Source organism: Schistocerca piceifrons, chromosome 2 (genome assembly GCF_021461385.2).
Source record: "Schistocerca piceifrons isolate TAMUIC-IGC-003096 chromosome 2, iqSchPice1.1, whole genome shotgun sequence".
Taxonomy (NCBI): Eukaryota; Metazoa; Arthropoda; class Insecta; order Orthoptera; family Acrididae; genus Schistocerca; species Schistocerca piceifrons.
In genome coordinates, this window is record NC_060139.1 from 876,654,643 (window position 1) to 876,677,695 (window position 23,053).

General features: G+C 45.0%; 1 protein-coding gene and 1 non-coding gene across 2 annotated transcripts in view; one reads left to right on the forward strand and one right to left on the reverse strand.

The window, feature by feature from the left end:
• Positions 1-23,053, forward strand: part of LOC124775952 — a 277,099-nt gene that overhangs the window by 174,095 nt on the left and 79,951 nt on the right. The window lies entirely within an intron of this gene.
• On the reverse strand, positions 22,322-22,396 carry Trnas-cga. Its single transcript has one exon. It is a non-coding gene; the product is annotated as a tRNA-Ser (tRNA).

Below are 23,053 nucleotides of genomic sequence, written 5' to 3' on the forward strand. Positions count from 1 at the left end.
TCGTTCAAATTTATTACTGGTCCTCGGTAAATCAGAGTCTGACCACTGTGCACTGTCTCCGTCTGATTCAGCCGAACCAGTTGGCAACCGTAGCGTTTGCCGAATTCTTCTTGGACGTATTTCACTATCTTCTTCTGCTTCACTTTCATTTTTTTTTTTATATCCAATGTCTTCTTCCCAACCAGCCAAGTCGTTCGGAACGTCAGACAAGACGTCCGCGCATTCATCGTAAATAATCCTTTTGTCTCTTTCGTCCTCCATGATGAAAGGGCACAAGTACTTATAACAACAAAACACTTGTTGACGTGTGTAGTTTATTGTTACATAAACAAAACGCCAACAGAAAGTAAAAGATACTAACATGCTGTCGGCTGTCGCCAGCCACTCAGCGATACTATGCAGACGACACCACTGTGGTGTCGCCGGCCGTTGATCGTTACTTCGCGTACGACACCACTGTGGTGTCGCCGTACGGCATAGTGTTAAGTACGCACTGTGCCTCCTACGGGTAGAACGCGTTGTTGCAGCACCTCGTTCTGGTTTTAACCATCTGAGCACCATGATGATGAAGTCGTGCTTCTAAACTTCCATTAATGAAATAACAACACTATCCGAAACACAGATCACTTTGTTACTGAGTTTCTTCACAGGTTAATGATTCACATTTTTACTTATGTTGTTTCAGCTCATAACCGTCCGATATGAAGTGATTGGAATGAAACAACCAACATTAAAGGGGAGAAAAATCGTGGGGTCCAGGGAGATGTGTGTTTAACGTAGCTGGACGTCAGTGTTTGGCGAGGCAGAAAACGAGCTCTGGCACTTGGGCATCAGCAAGAAAGTAACCTGTGGCTTCATTCTCGTAACGACTTCGGCACTGAGCGGAACGTCAGAAACCGTATTATGACGGCCAGAGCGAGAATCGTTTCGTATGCGAACCAGACACTTACCACTGCAGTTAACGTTACTGCGCATGTCCTGTGTTAGTCTCCACAGAAAAGAACTGGATACCTACTCGCAGTTGAATTATTTTCACGGTCGAATAACAATAATTGGTTTCTATCTTTCACCCGCAAGCCGATTTCGTTCAGCCACAACCATGATTCTCGACACTGCAATTTGTAGTAATTATTCAAATTTCCCGCGCCAGCAAGCATGATTCTCGACAAAGCCGTATGCAACAAATTCCCCGCGCATAGTTACAGCTAGAGTTGGGCAACACGATCATTTTTTCCCGATTCGATTCCTACGATTCAATCTCACATTGCGAGTATGCAGCTAGAGTTGGGCAACACGATCATTTTTTCCCGATTCGATTCCTACGATTCAATCTCACATTGCGAGTCGATTCCTACGATTCGTTGACGATTCTTTCACGATTCATGGCGATGGCACGATTCTTACGGAATGCAAAAAGTTCTACATCTTACTCACAGATGGCAGGACATGTCTGAAATTGTCAATGGGGTTAGAATCGAACTGTGTCACAAGATATGACAGAAATAGTTTATTTATGAGTAAACATGCATATGACGTTACAAGTGTGATTCTCGATTTATGCGTGTAATGCCTTAATTGATGAAAGGTCACGTTTGATTTGATTGCATCTCTTGTTTTATTTCAGTATGCCAGGAAAGAGGAGTCGATTTGTGCGGAAGGTGGTGCAAAATTACGTGGTATGCCAGTTTGGTTGTGTCTTGAACGTATCTAACTACAGACGTCTGTTTTACAGTAACAAAATCTAGCAGTGAGGCAGACGTGGTTTGGCTCATATCATCCTATGTTTTTCTGTGCTAAGATGTCTTTTCAAGTCCACATCACCCTTGTAATTCATAATGCAGCTGAGAGCCCTCCCACACAGCAAATTCAGCTTAACTTTCATTTCTTCTAAATACAAAGCATAGGTACTTTGCTTTTAATTTGTCTGAAAACTTGCCGCTATCACTACTATTTACGTGAGAAGACGACATACTTCTAAATAGTAGGATTCAATCGTACACAGCGACATTACTTAACTAAAATTTAATATGAATCTGGTTGATGGTAGCGACAGTAAATGGGAAATGCCTTTACGCTCGTTCCCGTCAGCCACCGCCAAGTGTCAGCTTGGTTTTCACGAGTAATATTACGGCCCACGAACTTCGCTTGTTCGTTCCGAGCTTCCTTTGTTCACGCGCATCGTCCACTTGACTGCCATCTGGCGGTCGTAATCATTCGGCATGATTCGGAAGGTGCCTTCGAAGCATGGCGTACTAAGAATCAACGAATCGTTGGAACTTGGAATCGTCACGACTCGGAAACACGCAATCGTTCTTACGATTTTTTTGAACGACGATTCGTCCATATCACGATTCGATTCTTACGATTCTTTATTTGGAGTCGTTCAAATGAACGACTCATTCATGAATCGCCACAACTCTAGTTTACAGCCCGATATCATTGCGCTATTGCACAAGCCCGCCGCGCCACCCTCGCAACTCCATATGCAAGAGGACACTCAAATTCGCCGCACCTAGCCACAGCCTGAAATTATTACACTATTGGTGGCGCCCCCCCCCCCATAAGAAGTCCCGCCAACACTGGAGCAACTTCTCCATGCCACGACTACACAACTCTCGTGGTTTTCAGGTGAAAAATCCGTCGAGCCATGTTCGGAGCGCATTTTCATACGGAAAGGAAGTTCCTTGAAGATTATTCGATAGAGAGCTGAAAATGAGAAAATCGGAGGGTGCAAGATCATGTAAGTTGGGTGCGGGATGACTTCCCAACCAGGTCCTGCATAGCCTAGCGCTTTTTGTCCGTTTAGTAGAACACGGGAGGGCCTTATTGTGAAATAGCAATACTTCACGCAGTCTTCTTGCCCGTTGTTCTTGAGTGCGTCCGCCAAGACGTCTCAGTTGTTGACAATAAATGTCGGCAGTGATGAATAAACATCGGGGAAGTAATTTGTAGTACACCACACCGTCGCTGTTCCACAAGGCGCATAACATTGTCTTTCGTGTATTCGCGCTGGTCTTTATACGGATGCTGCTGCTTTGTTTACGCTCGACCATTCCTTCCTTTCCAAATGTTAGAATAAAGACACCTTTTCTCGTCACCGTTAACGATTTAGGTTAGGAATGATCGGTGTTGTTCACGGGCCAATTGATGAAGAGCGGGCAAAGATACACGTACGGCCACCAGCTGATGTTTGTGATTTTGGATTACAGCACGCGGTACCCATACACCCGATGCTTGAACCTTCCACACTGCATGCAAACGTCACACGATGGTGGAATGATCACAGTTCATATTTGCCAGTTCTCGAACACAATGACGTGGATCATTGTGGATTAATGCGTTTAAATGATTTTCGTCAAACCCCGCATGTCTCCCTGAACGTGGAGAGACACTAGTGTCAAAACTATCCTCCTCAAGACGAGAAAACGACAATCGATAAATAAACCCATAGCAACCGGAATTTCAACATATAAAACAAAAACGCTACGAACTTGTACACCAACCTAATAATATGCTCTTACAGATCACCGTATGTTGGGATTTTGTCAAGAGCCAACCCATGTGTTGCTGCCTACGGACAGCAACTGAAGATTTGCATATAGACCACAGAGTAGGCTGCAGACAGAAAATAAAGCAGAGGGCGGCCCCTTTGATTTTTACTACCTCAAGCGTTGAGCTCGACATTATATTGTAGGCGATTAAACGCGAAGCGACAGCTGCTTACTACTTCGGTTCGAAATAGACATTTTTACGAAACAGAGCTAATATATTCAATTACATGAAAACAGTTACTAAAGGAAACTCTAGTGAAACGTAAAATTTTACCAAGACGAGCTAATATAATCTATTACCCCCTCACATCAGTGCAGAAGCTTAGCCTACTCACTAAAAATAGCCCGATCGACATAAATTTATTTCTTACCACTGGGAACGGAAGACATTCAAACTTTTACGAAAGGGCACAGCTTTCCGTTCTGTCCCCCACAATTTTAGTCCTCCCCCCCCCCCCCCCCCCGTTCTTGCACCTAATTTTAATCCAATTAAAATTGTTTAAAACAATAACGAAGGAAAACTATGCAATGAACTAACGACCGTTCTGTCTGCTTCTACAAAAACGTTAGCAAATATCCCATATTCTAAGTGTGCCCCACATATTATATAGTTCTTATTTAAGTATCTTGCACCTTTCTTTAGTAAATCTGCGCACCTAGAGTACACAATCCATTCTCTTGCACTAGAAATAAATACTGATTTAAAACATATGCTACAGTTAGAGCAACGTTTAATCTCTCTTCATTTCCTAACATTCACCTCGTTAAACAACAAAAGCTCATCAGACATCGTAATTGGTATATTCTCTCTCCTTACCTAGAATTACTAGGCAGAGATGAATAATATTTAGTACATTCTAAGAAAATAACTGCTTAAAATTCTGTTGGGGAAGTCAAAGAGTAAATGAAACCAAAAGTTGAAAAGACACTTTAACTTCAGACGTATGAAGCATAGAGGCAGTTAAACAATCATCCTTCCTGTGCTCGTCCGCCGTTCGTGGTCTAGTGGCTGGCGTCGCTGCCTCTGGATCACGGGGTCCAGGTTCGATACCCGGCCGGATTGGGGATTTTCTCTGCCTAGGGGCTGGGTGTTTGCGTTGTCCTCATCATTTCATCATCATCATCATTCGCGTCACGGGGTGGCAACTGGAAGGGCATTCGGCTACCCCTTAAATTAACCGTACCAGATATTTGGGTTGGGTTGGGGTTTTGGGTTGTTGTGGGGGAGGAGACCAGACAGCGAGGTCATCGGTGCCATCGGATTAGGGAAGGACGGGGAAGGAAGTCGGCCGTGCCCTTTAAAAGTAACCATCCCGGCATTGGCCTGGAGCGATTTAGGGAAATCACGGAAAACCCAAATCAGGATGGCCGGACGCGGGATTGAACCGTCGTCCTCCCCAGTGCGAGTCCAGTGTGCTAACCACTGTGCTACATCGCTCGGTGGTACCAGATTTGTCCATAACCAAGACGACACTGCAAGAATGTTGGACAAAGGCACAAGAACAAGAAGATCACTTCACAGTGGTCTACACAGTATGGACACAGAATACGAGGTGCATTCAAGTTCTAAGGCCTCCGATTTTTTTTTCTAATTAACTACTCACCCGAAATCGATGAAACTGGCGTTACTTCTTGACGTAATCACCCTGCAGACGTACACATTTTTCACAACGCTGACGCCATGATTCCATGGCAGCGGCGAAGGCTTCTTTAGGAGTCTGTTTTGATCACTGGAAAATCGCTGAGGCAATAGCAGCACGGCTGGTGAATGTGCGGCCACGGAGAGTGTCTTTCATTGTTGGAAAAAGCCAAAAGTCACTAGGAGCCAGGTCAGGTGAGTAGGGAGCATGAGGAATCACTTCAAAGTTGTTATCACGAAGAAACTGTTGCGTAACGTTAGCTCGATGTGCGGGTGCGTTGTCTTGGTGAAACAGCACACGCGCAGTCCTTCCTGGACGTTTTTGTTGCAGTGCAGGAAGGAATTTGTTCTTCAAAACATTTTCGTAGGATGCACCTGTTACCGTAGTGCCCTTTGGAACGCAATGGGTAAGGATTGCGCCCTCGATGTCCCAGAACATGGACACCATCATTTTTTCAGCACTGGCAGTTTCCCGAAATTTTTTTGGTGGCAGTGAATCTGTGTGCTTCCATTGAGCTGACTGGCGCTTTGTTTCTGGATTGAAAAATGGCATCCACGTCTCATCCATTGTCACAACCGACGAAAAGAAAGTCCCATTCATGCTGTCGTTGCACGTCAACATTGCTTGGCAACATGCCACAAGGGCAGCCATGTGGTCGTCCGTCAGCATTCGTGGCACCCACCTGGGTGACACTTTTCGCATTTTCTGGTCGTCATGCAGGATTGTGTGCACAGAACCCACAGAAATGCCAACTCTGGAAGCGATCTGTTCAACAGTCATTTGGCGATCCCCCAAAACAATTCTCTCCACTTTCTCGATCATGTCGTCAGACCGAGTTGTGCGAGCCCGAGGTTGTTTCGGTTTGTTGTCACACGATGTTGTGCCTTCATTAAACTGTCGCACCCACGAGCGCACTTTCGACACGTCCATAACTCCATCATCACATGTCTCCTTCAACTGTCGATGAATTGCAATTGGTTTCACACCACGCAAATTCAGAAAACGAATGATTGCACGCTGTTCAAGTAAGGAAAACGTCGTCATTTTAAGTATTTAAAACAGTTCTCATTCTCGCCGCTGGCGGTAAAATTCCATCTGCCGTACGGTGCCGCAATCTCTGGGACGTATTGACAATGAATGCGGCCTCATTTTAAAACAATGCGCATGTTTCTATCTTTTTCCAGTCTGGAGAAAAAAAATCGGAGGCCTTAGAACTTGATTGCACCTCGTACTTTTGCTCACGTCACGAGCATTTCTGCGTTTTTTTTCCTATCGAAGTTTGGCTGACTGTAATTATTAAGGCCAAATTGCTCTGACTCCGACTTGGCCGTCTTTTCTCTTACTATAGCTCATTACAATGACGGTAAAGCCTACAGTATTAACACATATTTCTATATTTTACAGTATCCATTCGCCTTTGGCTTCAAAAACAACTGTTTAATCAGATCGAATATGGCAGACTTGGCGAACGTGCACTAAATTTTGGCGTATTGATTGAAACAGATTTTCCTTTCTGTATTCGGTACTCGCTCTTGTTTCCTATACTCTGCAAACCAATGTGAAATGTGTAGCAGAGGACACGTCCTGGTGGACGACTTAGGACTTTTTCCCTTTCCATTCACGTATAGAGTGCGAGAAGAATTAATTATTGCTTAGACGCCTCTGTGCGAGTGGTAATTAATCTTTTCTTCGAGATCCCTATGGGAGCGCTACGTAGGGATATTCCTAGTTTCATCAATTAAAGCTGATGCTAGAAACTTTCTAAGCAGGCATCGACAGGATAGTTTGCGTCTATCGTCAAGCGTCTACCATTTCTGTTCTTTCAGCATCTTCACACTCTCCCTTGTCTTAGACAAAACTGTGACCATTCGTGGTGCTTTTTTTCTACATCCATTCAACATCGCCTATTAGTCCTGTTTGGTACGGATCCCACACATATGAGTAATATTCTAGGAGGTCTAGCATGGTATTTTGTATGCAGTCTCGTTTGTAGATTGACTGCATTACCCTGGTATTCCACCAATCAACCGAAGTCTACCATTTGCTTGACCTACGACTGAGACTGTACAATCGTACCATTTCATATCACTACAAATTGTCAACCCAGGAAGTTGTAAGAGTTCATCGACTCCAACTGTGACTCATTGACATTGTAGTCATGAGATACTACGTCTTTCTGTTTGGTAAAGTGCACAATTTTACATTTCTGAACATTTAAAGTGAGCTGTCAAACTCTGCACAACTTTGGAATCTATTAACTCCTGAATGACAGTTTTGCTGCTTTTTTCAGACGGTACTTCGTAATAGATAATAGCATCATCTGCGAAAACTCTGAAGTTACTATTAATATTGCCTACAACTTCATTAATACACAACATGAACATGAAACCGTCTCAGCACACTTTCTTGGGGCTCATCTGAAGTTACTTCTACATCTGTCGATGTCTCTCCATAAAAATAACGTATTGTTTATTCCCCATCAAGAAATCTTCAGTCACAAATCTCCCCTGGGCACTCATTTTGCCGTATTTTCGATTGTAAGTGTATGTGTGGTACTAAGTCAAATGCCTTTCGGAAGTCAAGAAACACTGCTTGTGGCTGACTGCATTCATCCAAGGCTTTCAGACTGTCATGGGAGAAAAGCACCAGTTGGATTTCAGATGATGGATGGTTTCGTAATGTACGCTGGTTGGATGGAGGAGACCGTTGTGTTCGAAGTATCTCATTACATTTTAGTTCAGAATATGTTCAAAGATTCGACAAAAAACTGGTGTCAACGACACTGGGCCGTAGTTGTGTCGATCGCTTCAGCTACGTACTTGTAAGCGGGTGTGACCTATGTTTTCTTATTAACCACTGGGCACAGATTGTTGTTCTTGTGATCTTCGGTTTATCATGCTATTTAAGCTTCAAATTCGGCATAGAATCTGCTAGGGATTCCAACAAGTCCTGGAGCTTTGGTCAGCTCTAACGATTCCAGCTGTTTCTCAACGCGATTGAAACTAATATCTGTTTCACTCTTTTTTGCAATGGTACGAGAACCAAATTCTAGTAGTATTCCTGGGCTTTTCTTTGTAAAGGAACATCTGAAAAAGGAATTACGGATTTCTGCTTTTGTTTTTTACCCTCTCTCGTTCGTGTCTGGACGTTAACTTTGGTGCCACCAACAGTAGTCATTGAAGGCTCCACACTCTGCCCTTGTTTTACACCTATCATGCTGTAGTCACTGCTTATTTAGAAGTTTGTAGTGACTGTATGTCACGGACAGTCCCATCATGAACTGTTCTACTAGGTACATATCTATTCACTGCATGCTCAACTAACTTAAGTCCTAGCCCCTCTACATACATCTGTCCTGGACTAAAAGCTTCGAGTTCCAGTTGCTGTTTCTTTATCCAGTTTACTGAATACATAGACGTTTATGCTTGTTTTACTTGTCCTTTGTACTTTGGTAATCATTGTTGTTACAACTGCTTCACGGTCACTGACACCAGTTTGTGTGGACATCCTCAAAGAGAATTGGTTGCGATTAGACTCAATATATTTTCATCATGAATGGCCTTGTAAACTATCTCTTCAAGGTAATTTTCAGAGAAGGCGTTTAGTAATGATCTGCAGAAAGTCTTCTTACGCCCACCACTACAAAACTGTAATTTTCCCAGTTGATTGTTGGGCGCCTAGAGCCTACTCCAGTCGTGACAGTATGATTGGGGAACTTACGTACTAATGAACATTGATTTTCACTGAAGTTTTCGGTTGCAACTGGAGGTGAGTCTGGTGGTTGATGGATTCTATTGCAATTTTTAAGAGTCTTACCTTAATACTCTCGCATGCAGTTTCGGTGCCTGCTTTCCCTACATGAAGCAATCACGATACCTTCTCAACACCTTAAGACGACCAAAGCTCTGTCCTCATGTGATACTACTCCACTAACTGGTTACGAGAAAATACGCTGATAACGCGAGTCTTACAGAAAAAGGTGGCTCGGTTAAGGCGAAAGCCGGGGTGGATCTTATGCCAAGATCACCTCTGATTTCACTCATCAATTTCCTTGTCGTGGATCAGTCGTTAAGTCCTAAATTTCCTTCTTTCCTTTTTATAATTCGGTATCAGTAGACATACCTTCCGGAGGACATCGAAATGTGTGGCAAAAAACGGCACCGCTTGTCACTAACATTGCAGTACCATGAACGTAAAATCGGAGTGAAGTATACTACGTACACGCTTATGCATACAAATGGTTAACATTTCAGGGTAACTTACGGTGGTACGAAAGAAGAAAATGGTGGGAGTGGGGGGGGAGGGGGGGGGGGGAAATTGGAGTGTCGAGAAAATTGCTTTGGATGTAAATGAGTGTTTTCTTATGGATTTCTCGCAAGCAGGTTGTTAACTGAGCTGAGTATTGAATATGACGATTATAGACTGTTTCTAAATCAATACTCATTCCCCACATTAATTCTTCCTGCGCTTACCCTCCATCGTGCTACCATGAATGGTATGTAACTGTCCCCAACCATGATAGAAAAGCTGGGCATGCGAAGAGCGTAATGGTGTTCTTTCACTTCAAGGTAGAACACATAAGTGCTGTTACAGTTCACTAAACTGATACCTCGTATAGATGTGTTTGTTCCAGTGCAGATGAAGAGCTCAGAGAGAGAGAGAGAGAGAGAGAGAGAGAGAGAGAAAGAGAGTAAAATAACTAACGAGGTGGCTAAGGCACTCGATACTACTCAATGATCTGATACGTTCCAAATCAAGAATTCCAATAGCTTTTCTCTTTTATTTACGACAGACGTAACAGATACTGTTATAAAATGCTAACAAAACGTTTTTCACATGTTTCTCCGTTAATTTTAGACTGTCAGAATAGGATTACATTACGTCTTGTAGAAAATATGTTCACGAATCTATATACACTGTTAACCTGCTCTTCTCTGCTTTACACGCAGAATACAATATTATGCGGTGCTCATCCGAGCTCTTAATTGTGCGGCCAATAACGCGAATCGTACCGTTGTTCCTCCCTCGCTCCAGACTGACCAGTCAGAATCACTTCGCTTCATAGCGCACTTTTGGCAGGAGTTCAAGGTGCTCGGAGAACTTCATGAAAATATTGTTACTCCAATGCTAACGAAAATTGTTATAGAACTGAGATCTGAAATAAGTGGATTAAAGTTTGCTATTCAGAACGGCATGACAGGCAATCAAATCTGAATCAAACTTTATCAGATATTGATAAACGAATGTAACAATCTTGGCGCTCTGGCTCCTATGTCGGCAGCCAATCAGATTACCGTCCTACTGAACTGGCGCAATTTCTCATGCAATTGGTATTCATTGCATTGTATCATGTGTTATCTTCACCTCACACAATCTCTTACGTCATCAGCAGATGTTTTGAAATCTCAACCAAACTATGAAGTGAATCTCTGGAAGGAATCCTACGGCTCCAAAGTCAGAAATATCACGAACTGCACAATTTGGGTAGGAGCAACGCCATCCAGATTCCGAATATAACGAAATACTAAACAGCAGGGTTCACATTTGACTGGTTGTGAAAATATCAAGTTATTCCTCATCTAAGAAGGAGAAATATCTGCCAGCACATGTCGGATCTCGGCTACGCAGAGCTGTGGACTGTCGAGATTGGTTTATCGTCCCACCATACGAGCATTACCGCTCGCGTAGGTCGGCATCCCAGGACTGTCAAGCAAAAATGGAATGGGTGGCTTCTGGAAGACCACACTGAGTGCATACAGGATCTCAACAGCTTCACGTGACTAGAGCCCGAGAGATTAGGCATATTGTTTGCTCAGCCATGCATGGTTGTACAGGCACATCACGCACCTTGAATCAGGAACGTAGCTTGCAGAGTGTCTATGCAGATGTGGATGCAGATCGCCTTGTCTCAGGAATATGGGTTGCGGAGTATGGATGTAGATGTAGATGGCCTTGACTCAGGAATGTGGCTTCTGGAGTGTCTATGTAGATGTAGATGGCCTTGACTCAGGAACGTGGCTTGCAGAGTATCTATGTAGCTGTAAATGCAGATGTCCTTGACTCAAGAACGTAGGTTGCGGAGTATCTATGTAGGTGTAGATGGCCATGACTCAGGAATGTAGCTTGCAGAGTATGTATGTAGATGGCCTTGTTTGTAGCAATATCAGTATCAACACGGAAGCAGACTGTCAGCACGGCGACCGTTATGCAGTTTTCCTAGTCGCAGCAGCAGACAAAGACACACCGACCAAAGTGTTCCTAGTGATAACAGTAGAAACGTTAGTGGCCCGGCGTAGCCTGCCCAGATGAGGCCCGGTATCGTATATCGTATCAAGATGGGCATATCTGTCTGTGGAGGTTCCGAAAATAACGAGTGAGGCCAGACTGCTTTCGTCACAATAAACGGGACGAGCCCCTGGTGTGACGGCATGGGGTGCCATTCGGGAAATAAAACTATCACTTCTGTTTTGCGTAAGTGATGCAGTGCTACATATCTAACTTGTTGTGGCCACTGGCTGTGTCTGTCTTCGCCGGCCGGAGTGGCCGAGCGGTTCTAGGCGCTACAGTCTGGAACCGCGTGACCGCTACGGTCGCAGGTTCGAATCCTGCCTCGGGCATGGATGTGTGTGATGTCCTTACGTTAGTTATGTTTAAGTAATTCTAAGTTCTAGGGGACGTATGACCTCAGCAGTTTAGTCCCATAGTGCTCAGAGCCATTTGAACCATTTTGTGTCTGTCTTCGAGGTACGTGGCGCTATCTGTTAATATGATCATAGGTTGACGACAGACTAACATGTCACCACTCGCCACCCATTACGAGTAACGATCTCTGGCAGAGCGAAAGTAACATGGTATGAGGTACCCATATCTATCATCCAAGCTCACAAGCGGACTGTGGCTACTCATCATCACCGATTTTGTCCAGACTTAGTATATCTAGGTTTTGGTCAGAAATGGAAGTCTCGGACGTCGGATCTCCAATGGCCAAGCGTTTAGGAAAAATAGCATTTTTGGAGCGGGTCGGACGTGGTATAAACCATTTATGTTAGCATAGTGTTCAGGCAATGGTTGGCACAGTCGAAGGAATGCAGAATGGCAATTTAATGGTTTTGGGACCAAGTCCCCATGCAGAATATATTTTTTTCAATTTTTACCTAACTTACGAAGCAAAAAATTTAAATTATGCTCATTATATTAATATTATTAATTTTTCAATAAAAGGCATGAAAAGGAAAGGATAAGAAAAATTAGGGATTGCAAATAAATTTCTAGGAAAGGGTTGTAAGATGTACACAAGTACATTTTGTACGCTGTCGGGAAAAGATTAGTACATCTGGAAAGACGAGGTCGATTTTAATCCGAAGACGGTATATACTACCTGGGGGATAGTACGTGTACTGATAATGATTTCAACGTCGTCTGCCAACGGATAACGTAATGGCCTAGCTACCAGAGTACCGCCTGTGTCTACTCTTTAATATGGAATGCTCACAGCCAGGAAGTTCAGTGTGGTGCAAACGTGTGAAGCAAGCAGGCAACCATGCCATCATGGAGATGCACTCGTTCTTCCTACAGCCAACTGAGCGAATTTAAAATGGGTCAGATTGTGGCCTTCTGATTGGCGGAGTGGTCATTTCGGAGAATTGCCATACAGATTGGACGTGCCGCATCAGCTGTGCAATGATGTTGGTATCGGCGAACACATGAACATTCTCACATCTGTGGACGAGGTTCTGGACGTCCACGCAGTACAGACACCCGCCAGGATCGTCGCATTGTAAGGGAGCAGTGGCAGGTCATACATACAAGGTGTACCATAAGTAATGGCGTAAACGCATACAGTTGGAAGTACACGATACTAGATGCAAAAAAGTCTCTATAAACATAGGGTCGAAATGCATTCCTTAAGAGCTACGAACAAATTTTCGTCTTCGATACTGTGAAGCAAATCTCTTCTACTGGAAGTTCTTCGCTTTCCACTTGGGAAGTAGTAGTGTGGACCAAAACAAGAAAAAAATGTCCAGTAAACATGTGCTCTAAAATGCATAGCTATGAACACGTGCTCATCTTCGCTACTTGGAAACACTACACGGCTGGTCCCGGCGGAGGTTCGAGTCCTCGCTCGGGCATGGGTGTGTGTGTTTGTCCTTAGGGTAATTTAGCTTAAGTAGTGTGTAAGCTTAGGGACTGATGACCTTAGCAGTTATGTCCCATAAGATTTCATACACATTTGAACATTTTTTTGAAACTCAACTCTTCTAATGAACAGATTGCTCGTAACTTTTAAGGTATGCACTTTAGAGCAAATGTTTACTGGTCATTTTTTCTTGTTTTGGTCCATACTACTACTTCCCAAAATGTGGAAAGAAAAGAGCTTGCAGTAGAAGAGCTTTGCTTCACAGTATCGAAGATGAAAAATTGCTCTTAGCTCTTAAGGCATGCATTTCGACCCTATGTTTGCTGAGACTTTTTTGCTTCTGGTATCGTGTACTTTCAACTGTATGCCTTTACGCCATTAATTATGATACACTCTGTATATCACAGCGCAAGTTAGAGGTCCTGTGAGCTAAGGCATGTCACACGAACTGTTGCGTACCGATTATTAGCAGTGCGACTACGGGCACACTCACCTCTAGCCCGTCTTTCACTGACACCACATTGTCCATGTGCACGGCTCGACAGGTGCTGTCAGAGGGTGATGTGGAAGATAGAATGGCGCGCCATGATCTTCAGCGATGTAAGTACACACATGCTCATAGATTAAGGATAATGCTGATACATGGTGGACGGTTTGCGGGTTTAAATCACCTCGGAGTATGACTATGCGGTGCATTTGACCTGTTGTCGTCGAACGGTGGCGCTGGCAGCAGTCCACATACGCAGAGGTGTGTTGGTGCTTGTGAAAGTAAGGTGCAGCGAGTAAGTGTGAAGACGTTTTCAGACGTGCTAGTAGTGACTGTGTGTTGAAAATGGCTCAAAGAACACATAATGATGACGTTATGAGGGGTAGAATACTATGGCGACTGGAGGCTGGTCAAACACAGCAGGTCGTAGCACGGGCCCTCCGTGAGCCACCAAGTGTGATCTCACTATTATGGCAACGGTTCCAGCAGGCAGAAAATGTGTCCAGGCGCTACAGTACGGGACCTCCACAGTGTACAACACCACAAGAAGATAGATATCTCACCATCAGTGCACGCAGACGGCCACAGGGTACTGCTGGTAGCCTTGCTCGGGACCTTACTGCAGACACTGGAACAGTTGTCTCCAGACACACGGTATACAGATGACTGAACAGACATTGTTTATTCACCCAGAGACTTTCAAGGTGCTTTCTACTGAACCTGGTCACAGGAGAGCCCATAAAGCCTGGTGTCAAGAGCACAGTACATGGTCATTGGAACAGTGGTCCCAGGTTATGTTCACGGACGAGTCCAGGTGTATTCTGAACAGTGATTCTCGCCGGGTTTTGATCAGGCGTGAACGAGGAGCCAAATACCAACCCCTTAATGTGGTTGAAAGGGACCTGTATGGAGGTCGTGGTTTGATGGTGTAGGGTGGGATTATGATTGGTGCACGTACACCCCCGCATCTCTTTGATGGAGGAACTGTAACAGGTCAGGTGTATCTGGACGTCATTTTGCACCAGTATGTCCGCCTTTTCAGGGGTGCAGTGGGTCCCACCTTCCTTCTGATGGATGATAACGCACGGCACCATCAGCTGTCATCGTGGAGGAGTACCTTGAAACAGAAGATATCAGGCGAATGGAGTGGTCTGCCTGTTCTCCAGACCTAAACCCCATCGAGCACTTCTGGGATGCTCTCGGTCGACGTATCGCTGCACGCCTTCAAATCCTTAGGACACTTCAGGAGCTCCGACAGGCACTGGTGCAAGAATGGGAGGCTATACCCCAGCAGCTGCTCGACCACCTGATCCAGAGTATGCCAACCAGTTGTGCGGCCCTTGTACGTGTACATGGTGATCATATTCTATATTGATGTCGGGGTACATGCGCAGGAAACAGTGGTGTTTTGTAGCACATGTGTTTCGGGACGATTTTCTCAACTTATCGCCAATACCGTGGGCTTACAGATCTATGTCGTTTGTGTTCCCCATGTGCCTATGCTATTAGCGCCAGTTTTGTGTAGTGCCACGATGTGTGGCACCACATTCTGCAATTATTCTCAATTTATGAGCATGAGTGTAGATTCTGCCCGCACGCATGTAATGGTCGTTCGCGTGTACGATGTAGACCTGGTGAGTGCTGTCTCGTAGAGTGTATTCGACCAAGACATACTGGCCTCACCACAGGTCCTGTGTTCTGGGGTGCGATAACCTGCTACTCTCTTTGACCTTTTGTGTTTCGGGAGGGGACGCTAACGAGCGATGTGTACGATCAGTTTTGCTACGCGAAGGTGAGGTTTTGCTCCAACAGGATTCTGCTCGCCCATACAGTGCCCGTGAAACTCAGCATGCTCTGCAATACGTGCAATAACTTCCCTGACCAGAACGATACCCGAACTTATCTCGAATTGAGTATGAGTGGGATATCATAGGACTCCTGCGACTCGTCAACCAACAACACTTATAGAACTACGAACAAGTCTAGCAGGCGTAGCATAACGCATCGCAGGACACTGTTCACCATCTGTATGATCCGCTGGATGCCTACATTGGCTCCCTGGAGGTGTTTCAGCATAGGTCGATACCTGGTGGCTCAAAACCATTTGTGCAAGTGATATGTAAATGGAATCATTTCATGTACATCATATGCACTGTTGCAACAATAAATCTTGAAAGAACTGTTGATGATTTACATGAGCTTTGGTAATATTCATCGTAAAAACAGGAGGAACAGTAATTTTCTCGACATTTTGCACGCGTTGTAGACACCGCATTTTCACAATTACATAGTTGTTTTAAAGTTTATAATCAAAAACAAACTTCGTCTACACTCAGAAAAGATTCTCTTTCGTAGCCCAGTTTAGTAATTAACTACTCCTAACACTTCGCTCCAGCAAATATTGATCAGTATAGCTTGTGATGTGCGGTATGATGTATTTTCAAGCAGTCTACTGTGGATGTGATTTGTTTTTCTCTCTCGATTGGAGAAAGCTTTGTAATCATCTTTAGCTGATGATGAAAACAGATATACGGGGTTCCACTAGTAGCAGTCTGCGCTTTAATACTGCACGACGGCAATCTTTCTTCATCTTGATAAATCTCGTCATATAATTATGGATTTGTTTGTGCCTCCTACGAGTCAATTAACAGAAGAAATTTGTTCTCCTGCACACAGGGCTTACTTACATCAAATACTACGTATTGAGCATTATTTCCGTTTATTTGCTGTGTGAGTGGGCAACGCAAAAATAAAAAACTTTCCATACAGGGACTCGATTGCCTTTCTGTACTCTCTCCGTTGGGTCAAACGCTGCCTCGAAAGCACATTAATACAGGAAACTCATGCTTCGCCCGATCCGCATAAAAAATGCATTTTTATACACGTGTTACCGTCTGGAACTCTCAGTTCTGTGACTTTCAGTTCTGGTCAAGACCTAGATATACCATAAATTTAGACTAAATCGGTGATAACGAATAGGCGCAGACCCTTGTCAACTCGACTAGTTACCCAGAGATAATGCACCCAGTGCGATGCTGAAACAGCTACCATAATTACAGACTTCACACCAGTCTCTTTTCACATACCTCCCATAGGATCACATTCGCTAATCCAGGTAAAATGTATGGCAAACTTAGAAAAAACTCGAATGACGTGACCTAGAATACTTTTCAATGTGTGGGACCCATACTAAGTTGAACTAAAAGTAGATAGGAAAGCTATTCAAAGAAGGGCAGCATACATTTTGACATGGCTCTTTGACTCACTGGAGATCATTAGGCCTTGTAACACTTATATTAGCACAGTTTGCCGTTTGTTTTGTCAATAATTTTATAATAGTAATTCAAAGTAATTGTGATTTGTGTCTCAACTAGTAGTCTCAAGTTCCTCTAGTCATTTTTTGGAAGGGCACCCTAATATTATTTGCTACACCTGCTAGGCTTACCCTGCAGTTTTAAAAGCAGGCTGCCTTCCGAGATGCTTCTTCAAATCACGTCTGACGAACGATGGCCGTCCTGGATGAGTTTTGCCATGGACGTTTTCTCGTCCTTTTTGAAAATCTCGCATCAGCATCTCAAATTGTTTTTGATAAATGCTCTACGAAGGATGGTCATAAAGTTTTAATTGTAACCCCAAAAGAATCAAGCAGTGGCAATGAAACATGTATGATGGCATTAGTCCTGCTCTACAAACTCACCGTCAGTCGACACATATAGCACAACGATGGATGATTTGGCGTAGGCCTTGGTTGCAGAAGCCCTAATTTTGCCTCTTTGGGAGAGTGGTTCCTAATCTGGGGATAGTTCCCCCATGAGGGGTAAAATGAAATTTTCTGTGACGTAAAAACAAAAGGGTTCCATTATATTTCGATCAGACTAAATTATTTTTAAAAGGTTGTGGATATTATCGCTATTTCGTAGGATTGTGATATTAAAGACATGGACTGCCAATAATTGCATTTTTAAATACCAGCATTAACACATGGCGCAATGTGGTGGGGGTTACAGCTTGTGAAACGGCTGTAAGAACAACATCTTTCTCAAATAATCCACCGACTACGCACACACTTTTTACTTTGTGCCATGCATGAATGACAGTAAAATTGAGTCATATGCATCACATAGACTTAAATATAAAAATGCTTTATCCCGCAGTGGACCAGAAATTCCTTCATTATTCACTTCGCTGTGAATAAATAAACTGACTGAGAGTACTACACAACAATATCTAAGTGATGGTTACTACACTACTGTAGTGCCAACACAGTAGAGCCATGACATTCAACTGTTGCGTTTGGAATGGATTTTGATTTTCAACAAGTAGTTGTGCATCCTCTCGTTGCGTTGTTCCATTTTCTGCTTTGTCCGTATGATATATTACCTTTCTTGGTGATCTGTTCTGGACCCTCACTTGCTCAACCGTTCTCCTAAGAGATATCTGATCTCTTAATTACCTCCCAGTTCCTGCATATTTCTATCAGTTCTATCAATTATGGATTCTTGCTCTCCCTCTTTTTCCAATATGCGAGAAATTCACTTGCGAATCTGTTGAGATGCATTCTTTTGAAATGTTCATTTATTATTGTTGTTACTGTTATTACCATTGTTACGCTCACTAGCCTTTCACTAAGCTTTGACAGCCTGAAGTGTTACAATTTTTATCAGTTCAAAAGTGAGAGGTCTATCAATCAAGTGATTTACAAACTAAGCATAACGCAATTTAGCGACGTTCTTTCTGCGAGGCACCATTAAGGAAATTTAGCGAACCGGCATTTGAGGTCGACTGCAGAACGAGTCTATCTCCGCTAGTGTACATTTCACGTAAGGGTTACGAAGAGAAGAGAAATTAGGGAGCGTACGGACGCATATAGCTCGTGGTCGTGCGGTAGCGTTCTCGCTTCCCGGCGGGGTTAGGGATTTTCTCTGCCTCGTGATGACTGGGTGTTGTGTGATGTCCTTAGGTTAGTTAGGTTTAAGTAGTTCTAAGTTCTAGGGGACTGATGACTATAGCTGTTAAGTGCCATAGTGCTCAGAGCCATTGGAACCATTTTTTTTATGCTTATAGATAGTCAGTTATCGTCGCTCTATTTGCTAGTGGGACGAGACAGGAAATGACTGGTAGTGGTACGGCGTATCTTTCGCCAAGCACCGTACGATGCATGCCAGAGCATGTATGTAGATGTCGATGATTGATTGTAAATATGAATGCAGGGTGCTGGTGACGCAAGTGTTGCTAGTGAGAGGAGAGGTGTAGAGGAAACATGTTTTGTACCAAGTGTTTATGCTCAGCGCGGATGGTTCGCTTTCTTTATTGAGAAAAAGTTGCACGCAACGCTCTTGATGCACTGAGAATGACGCATGGAGTTCAGTGTATACCAGGACTGTAAATACGTGCCTGCAAACAACGAAAAAGTCAATCACGTAATTTCATTTTTCCAGGTAATATTTAAAACCAGAATGAAATTTTCACTCTGGAGCGGAGTGTGCACTGATATGAAACTTCCTGGCAGATTAAAACAGTGTGCCGGACCGTGACTCGAACTCTGGACCTTTGCCTTTTGGGGGCAAGTTACCTACCATCTGAGCTGCCCAAGCACGACTCACGACCCTTCCCCACAGCTCCAATTCCGCCAGTACCTCGTCTCCTACCTTCCAAACTTAATATTTAAAACTTGATGACTATCTCTACTATTAATATAAACTTCCTTCAATTATCAGTAAATCTGTTCATAGAATGAGATTTTCACTCTGCAGCGGAGTGTGCGCTGATATGAAACTTCCTGGCAGATTAAAACTGTGTGCCCGACCGAGACTCGAACTCGGGACCTTTGCCTTTCGCGGGCAAGTGCTCTACCAACTGAGCTACCGAAGCACGACTCACGCCCGGTACTCACAGCTTTACTTCTGCCAGTACCTCGTCTCCTACCTTCCAAACTTTACAGAAGCTCTCCTGCGAAACTTGCAGAACTAGCACTCCTGAAAGAAAGGATATTGCGGAGACATGGCTTAGCCACAGCCTGGGGGATGTTTCCAGAATGAGATTTTCACTCTGCAGCGGAGTGTGCGCTGATATGAAACTTCCTGGCAGATTAAAACTGTGTGCCCGACCGAGACTCGAACTCGGGACCTTTGCCTTTCGCGGGCAAGTGCTCTACCAACTGAGCTACCGAAGCACGACTCACGCCCGGTACTCACAGCTTTACTTCTGCCAGTACCTCGTCTCCTACCTTCCAAACTTTACAGAACCTCTCCTGCGAAACTTGCAGAACTAGCACTCCTGAAAGAAAGGATATTGCGGAGACATGGCTTAGCCAAGGCCTGGGGGATGTTTCCAGAATGAGATTTTCACTCTGCAGCGGAGTGTGCGCTGATATGAAACCTCCTGGCAGATTAAAACTGTGTGCCCGACCGAGACTCGAACTCGGGACCTTTGCCTTTCGCGGGCAAGTGCTCTACCAACTGAGCTACCGAAGCACGACTCACGCCCGGTACTCACAGCTTTACTTCTGCCAGTACCTCGTCTCCTACCTTCCAAACTTTACAGAACCTCTCCTGCGAAACTTGCAGAACTAGCACTCCTGAAAGAAAGGATATTGCGGAGACATGGCTTAGCCACAGCCTGGGGGATGTTTCCAGAATGAGATTTTCACTCTGCAGCGGAGTGTGCGCTGATATGAAACTTCCTGGCAGATTAAAACTGTGTGCCCGACCGAGACTCGAACTCGGGACCTTTGCCTTTCGCGGGCAAGTGCTCTACCAACTGAGCTACCGAAGCACGACTCACGCCCGGTACTCACAGCTTTACTTCTGCCAGTACCTCGTCTCCTACCTTCCAAACTTTACAGAAGCTCTCCTGCGAAACTTGCAGAACTAGCACTCCTGAAAGACAGGATATTGCGGAGACATGGCTTAGCCACAGCCTGGGGGATGTTTCCAGAATGAGATTTTCACTCTGCAGCGGAGTGTGCGCTGATATGAAACTTCCTGGCAGATTAAAACTGTGTGCCCGACCGAGACTCGAACTCGGGACCTTTGCCTTTCGCGGGCAAGTGCTCTACCAACTGAGCTACCGAAGCACGACTCACGCCCGGTACTCACAGCTTTACTTCTGCCAGTACCTCGTCTCCTACCTTCCAAACTTTACAGAACCTCTCCTGCGAAACTTGCAGAACTAGCACTCCTGAAAGAAAGGATATTGCGGAGACATGGCTTAGCCACAGCCGGGGGGATGTTTCCAGAATGAGATTTTCACTCTGCAGCGGAGTGTGCGCTGATATGAAACTTCCTGGCAGATTAAAACTGTGTGCCCGACCGAGACTCGAACTCGGGACCTTTGCCTTTCGCGGGCAAGTGCTCTACCAACTGAGCTACCGAAGCACGACTCACGCCCGGTACTCACAGCTTTACTTCTGCCAGTACCTCGTCTCCTACCTTCCAAACTTTACAGAACCTCTCCTGCGAAACTTGCAGAACTAGCACTCCTGAAAGAAAGGATATTGCGGAGACATGGCTTAGCCACAGCCTGGGGGATGTTTCCAGAATGAGATTTTCACTCTGCAGCGGAGTGTGCGCTGATATGAAACTTCCTGGCAGATTAAAACTGTGTGCCCGACCGAGACTCGAACTCGGGACCTTTGCCTTTCGCGGGCAAGTGCTCTACCAACTGAGCTACCGAAGCACGACTCACGCCCGGTACTCACAGCTTTACTTCTGCCAGTACCTCGTCTCCTACCTTCCAAACTTTACAGAACCTCTCCTGCGAAACTTGCAGAACTAGCACTCCTGAAAGAAAGGATATTGCGGAGACATGGCTTAGCCATAGCCTGGGGGATGTTTCCAGAATGAGATTTTCACTCTGCAGCGGAGTGTGCGCTGATATGAAACTTCCTGGCAGATTAAAACTGTGTGCCCGACCGAGACTCGAACTCGGGACCTTTGGCTTTCGCGGGCAAGTGCTCTACCTACTGAGCTACCGAAGCACGACTCACGCCCGGTACTCACAGCTTTACTTCTGCCAGTACCTCGTCTCCTACCTTCCAAACTTTACAGAAGCTCTCCTGCGAAACTTGCAGAACTAGCACTCCTGAAAGAAAGGATATTGCGGAGACATGGCTTAGCCACAGCCTGGGGGATGTTTCCAGAATGAGATTTTCACTCTGCAGCGGAGTGTGCGCTGATATGAAACTTCCTGGCAGATTAAAACTGTGTGCCCGACCGAGACTCGAACTCGGGACCTTTGCCTTTCGCGGGCAAGTGCTCTACCAACTGAGCTACCGAAGCACGACTCACGCCCGGTACTCACAGCTTTACTTCTGCCAGTACCTCGTCTCCTACCTTCCAAACTTTACAGAAGCTCTCCTGCGAAACTTGCAGAACTAGCACTCCTGAAAGAAAGGATATTGCGGAGACATGGCTTAGCCACAGCCTGGGGGATGTTTCCAGAATGAGATTTTCACTCTGCAGCGGAGTGTGCGCTGATATGAAACTTCCTGGCAGATTAAAACTGTGTGCCCGACCGAGAATCGAACTCGGGACCTTTGCCTTTCGCGGGCAAGTGCTCTACCAACTGAGCTACCGAAGCACGACTCACGCCCGGTACTCACAGCTTTACTTCTGCCAGTACCTCGTCCCCTACCTTCCAAACTTTACAGAAGCTCTCCTGCGAAACTTGCAGAACTAGCACTCCTGAAAGAAAGGATATTGCGGAGACATGGCTTAGCCACAGCCTGGGGGATGTTTCCAGAATGAGATTTTCACTCTGCAGCGGAGTGTGCGCTGATATGAAACTTCCTGGCAGATTAAAACTGTGTGCCCGACCGAGACTCGAACTCGGGACCTTTGCCTTTCGCGGGCAAGTGCTCTACCAACTGAGCTACCGCAGCACGACTCACGCCCGGTACTCACAGCTTTACTTCTGCCAGTACCTCGTCTCCTACCTTCCAAACTTTACAGAAGCTCTCCTGCGAAACTTGCAGAACTAGCACTCCTGAAAGAAAGGATATTGCGGAGACATGGCTTAGCCACAGCCTGGGGGATGTTTCCAGAATGAGATTTTCACTCTGCAGCGGAGTGTGCGCTGATATGAAACTTCCTGGCAGATTAAAACTGTGTGCCCGACCGAGACTCGAACTCGGGACCTTTGCCTTTCGCGGGCAAGTGCTCTACCAACTGAGCTACCAAAGCACGACTCACGCCCGGTACTCACAGCTTTACTTCTGCCAGTACCTCGTCTCTTACCT